This window comes from Vespa crabro, chromosome 21, assembly GCF_910589235.1.
Source record: "Vespa crabro chromosome 21, iyVesCrab1.2, whole genome shotgun sequence".
Taxonomy (NCBI): Eukaryota; Metazoa; Arthropoda; class Insecta; order Hymenoptera; family Vespidae; genus Vespa; species Vespa crabro.
In genome coordinates, this window is record NC_060975.1 from 3342069 (window position 1) to 3347068 (window position 5000).

Here is a 5000-nt window from a genome sequence, read left to right on the forward strand (position 1 = left end):
CTCATTTTTTATTTTTCGTTGATTATTCCCCTCCTCTTCGTTTTCTTCTTCTTCTTATTATTTCTTTTTTTCTTTTCTACTTCTTACTTCTTCTTCCTTTTTTTCTTTTTCTTTTTTTATTTTCTCCTTAAATTTAATTATGAGGACATCCGTAATGGGACGATATCAAAGTTCATGAAAGTTCATTCGTTCGAATTATTCGTTTTATCAATTTTTTTTTGTTTCATATTTCTTTTCTTTTCTTCCATTTTCTCTCTCTCTCTCTCTCTCTCTCTCTCATTTTACTCTCTTTTCTTTTTCTTTTTTTTTTTTTTTTTTTTCTTTCGAAATTTGGAAATATCAACATCACGTAACACTAATCTTCGTAACGGATCGGAATATTCTGCGTATGATTCGTAAAATAATTTGAAATATCTGTGCGTACACACTGTCTCTCTGTCTCTGTGTGTGTGTGCGTGCGCGCGCGCGCGTGTGTGTGTATGTTATATGCAACGATCCAGTAACAATCATTAATAAGACTCAATTCGTGAGATAATAATCGCCAATGAAAATTTCGTATTTCATATTCGATGAAACGTAGAATATACAGGACCGACGATTGGTAATAATCGGCTATGGTCAGCGTTTTAATCTTTAAATCTTATTAACGTTTAAATATGGATTGCCGCGAGGTTAATTAGCGTAGTAAATATATCGCGAAATTGAAAACGAGTCCTGTTAAAATTTTCCTAATTAATCGACGTCGCTTATTATTGTCTTCTTTCTCTTTCTCTCTCTCTCTCTCTTTCTCTCTCTCTCTCTCTCTTTCTCTCTCTCTCTATTTCATATATATATATATATATATATATATATATATATATATATATATATATATATATATATATATAATGTCGTTAAACTTTATTGAACTATTATAAATTTTATTTAATATATATAAAGTTTTATGAATGAAAATAAAGAGATTAATAAATAAATAAATGAATAAATAAATAAATAAAAAAGAAAAATGAAAAAAAGAAAAGAAATAAAGGAAAGACAAATTACGTTCTTCGGTTTGAAAAGAATTATTTTCTTTTTTATGTTGGTGTTTTTTCTTTTCTTTTTTTCTTTTTTTTTTTCTTTTCTTTTTTCTTTTTTTCTTTTTTTTTTCTTTTCTTTTCTTTCTATGTAGGTACATAGAACGCGATTTAAAAATTTTATTAAGCAAATTCGTAAGGCCCCTCCCTCACATACGTCGTCGTATTGAACGAAATTTTCATATTCATTTTTTTTTATAAACAAATTACAGATATATAACAAATGAGATTTACGTCATAGTGATAAGAGGGCATTTATGTAACGTTAGTATCTTTTTTTTTTGTTTTATCTATGGATGTTTTTTTTTTTTTGTTTTAGCTATGAAATATAACATTGTTTTAACAATTGCATCGTAAATAATTTGGGATACCCTATATATCGTCGTATATCTAAATTTAAATATAAAGTATTTGTGAAGGTCCGAATTATTTTTATATGTTTCTTTTCGTTATATAAAAATATCTTTTTTTTGCTTTTTCTTTTCTTTTTTTTTTTTTTTTTGGAGTATGTAAAATATTTTTGAGATCAATACCTACATAACATTTATTTATATATATATATTTATATATATAATGTTATGAAAATTTGTGTAAATCTGGGACACGCTGTATATCTCGTATCTAATAAATCGTCTCTATATGTATCGTATCTAATAAAAATGAAATAAAATAAAAAAGATAAACGACATTTCTTGTTCACAAAAAATATACTTTATACATCAATATTTTTCTACTTTATACATAACATTTGTTGTTTTATATATATATATATATATATATATATATATATATATATATATATAATTTTTTATGATACTAAAAATTGTTATAATACTAATTGGAGACACCGTGTATATTCTCGTATCTAATCGCAATGCTATAATACCGGCGCTACTGTTCACTCGATAAGCAATACTTTTTACCTATTAATCGCTCGAACACGTAAAAAAAGAAAAGATAAGAAATATAAAAAGAAAAAAAAAAAAACAAGAAAAGAAAAAGAAAAATGAGAAATAAAAAGGAATAAATTTTTTGTTCTTTTTTTTTTTTCTTTCTCATATAAAATCGTTTGAATAATGCATTCATTCCTCATAAATCGATTTACAATTAATTAGAAAGCCATTGTATATATTTATGTACGTATGTATTATCTATAGATGTATATATATATATATATATATATATATATATATATATATATATATATATGTATGTATGTATGTGTGTGTGTGTGTGTGTGTGTGTGTGTGTGTGTGTGTGTGTGTGTGTGTGTATACGTATACTATGGAATCCTTGGCATCTATTTGTATCATAGATACTCATTAATCGCATCGACGGAATTTATAATAGTGTTGACATCTTTCGATTGAATCTAAAATGACGAAATCGACTTAACAATACCTACATATATACATATACATACATATACATATACATTGTGATTAAAATGACTGGTAAATGTAATGTAAATAAAATATATATGTGTATAATATACACTTGCAAAAATATTTAGAATGATTTTAATAAATAAACAACTATTTTTTTTGTACTATAATTCCTTACGTAGATATTTATTAATTAAAAGCAAATACACACACACACACACACACACACACACACACACACACATATATATAATTGGAATATTTATTTTTTAATATAAAGGAACAATTTGTTATCACTGTCGATGCAGATTATTATTATTATTAAAAAAAAAAAAAAAGAAAAAAAGGAAATAAAAAAAAACACGAAAACAAAAGAAAGTGAGTGAAAACATAAAAATGTAAAATATTTAAGATATTCTTTTTTAAATAGAAAAAAAAAAGTATTCCTTATTAATTATTAAGAAAGATTATTATGTTCCAAAAAAAGAAAAAGAAAAAAAGAAAGGAAAAAAAAAATAAAAAAGAAAAGAATATAAACATTTAAGAATGTTTCCTCCTTTTTCTCTCTCATAGAAAATGAATTCATCATAATTTTTGATAAGGATTGTTATTTATTGGGAGGGGGTTGGTGGTAGGTTTTTGGCGGGAAAGAAAGTGGTGTTAAAGATCGAAGTCACTCGACCTTTTCGTATGTGATGTATACATATACATTTGAGATACCTGGTTGGAATAATCGATCGAAATCGAGGTCACGTGCCAATGGGACGTCTCTTTGCCGTTACCTTGAAAATTGTGCAATACTATTTGCAATCCTTTCTAGAGGCACGCTTTTATTCTCCTCGTGATACATATTGGAAAGGACGAATATAATCTCTAATACAATTGATTTATTTTATCGATATAGTATTTTAATGTCATTGCGATAGATCGATTTTGAAAGCATTTATTAAAAACTTTTGGAAAAAAAGAAACTCAGTATTATTATTATTATTATTATTATTATTATTATTATTATTATTATTATTTCCTATGTTTAGAAAGATTATTATTTAGGTTAATTAGAAAAATAATTCCGAAATTTTTAATAAAAAAAAAAAAGATTCACGTTGAGTTAATAAATAATATATAGATATGATCTATATAAATGTTTTCATATATATTTTCAACATTTTTGTTGACAATAAAAATTTTTAATGTTTGTTATATATTTGAATAATGTAACATTTAAAATATTTAAATATAAATTATATATAAATATTTCAAGGTTATATTTTTATTATATAATAAAATTTATTGTCTATTGTAATGATAATAATATACTACTATATATTTCTCAATATATATAAATATATATAAATATACCTATATATAATAAACATATATATATTTATATTATTTTATTTATATATATATATTCCAAGAGTATATTTTTATTATATAATAAAATTTATTGTCTATTCTAATAATAATAATACACTACTATATATTTTTCAATATATATATAATAAACATATATATATATATATATTTATATTTATAATATATATAATATAATAAATATAATATATATTAAAAATTCAAATATAAATTTTTTTCTATTTAATTTTAACAATAAATATTTCCAAGATTCTTTCAATCTTAAAATAAGATTTATGGCAAATGAAAAATAAACAAAATATATATATATATATATATATATATATATATATAAATATGGAATGTTTTTTTGAATATTACTAGTCCATTATTTCGAACTTAAGTGAAAAATAACTTACATGAGAACATATGCACGTGGATCGTTCGGTACCATTTGTAAAGGGGTCAAGCGAGTTTTGTAAACGTGCGACGAATAATCCTTAGGAATGGAGGACCGAATTGAATGTGAATGCGTCTTTATCGCTAGTAAAACAGGAGTAAATCTTTACGGTAACGAGCTGAATCTCCTTAACACAGATACTTTATACATTGTTCTTGAATGTCGTGATATTGATAGAATATTCTCTTCCTTCCATTATATATATATATATATATATAAAGTACATAATATGTTTCTTGAGATTAATTCCAAACTATGTGTAGAATATGCAAAATGTAGAAAAGGAAAAAATGAAAAGTAATAAATGAACGTAGAATATGCAAAACGTCGAAAAGAAAAGAAAAGAAAAGAAAAGTAAAGTAAAGTAAAGAAAAGGAAGAAAATGAAAAAGAAAAAGAAAAATAAAAGGTGGTAAAAAGATATTCAAATTGACTCGTCCATCGACAGGAGAATAAATTGTATACATATATAATGTATTGGTGAATTAAAAGTAATAATTTATGCGTTCTATGGATTTTAATTAAAGAAAAAGAAAAAAATAAAAGAAGAAGAAAAAAGTTTTAAATTATGATTGCAGCTGAGACGTCAATTATTTTTAATTCAATTTTATATATGCGTACGTGTGCGCTTATGTGCGTGTGCGTGTGTGTTTGTGTGTGTATATTTACATAAGTATATACATTTATTTGACTTTTAAACAAATACTAAAAAATTATTTAAATG

At 23.6% G+C, this 5000-nt stretch overlaps 1 protein-coding gene across 6 annotated transcripts in view; it reads left to right on the forward strand.

Annotated features, from left to right (window-relative positions):
• Window positions 1–5000, forward strand: part of LOC124431517 (microphthalmia-associated transcription factor) — a 150703-nt gene that overhangs the window by 115018 nt on the left and 30685 nt on the right. The window lies entirely within an intron of this gene.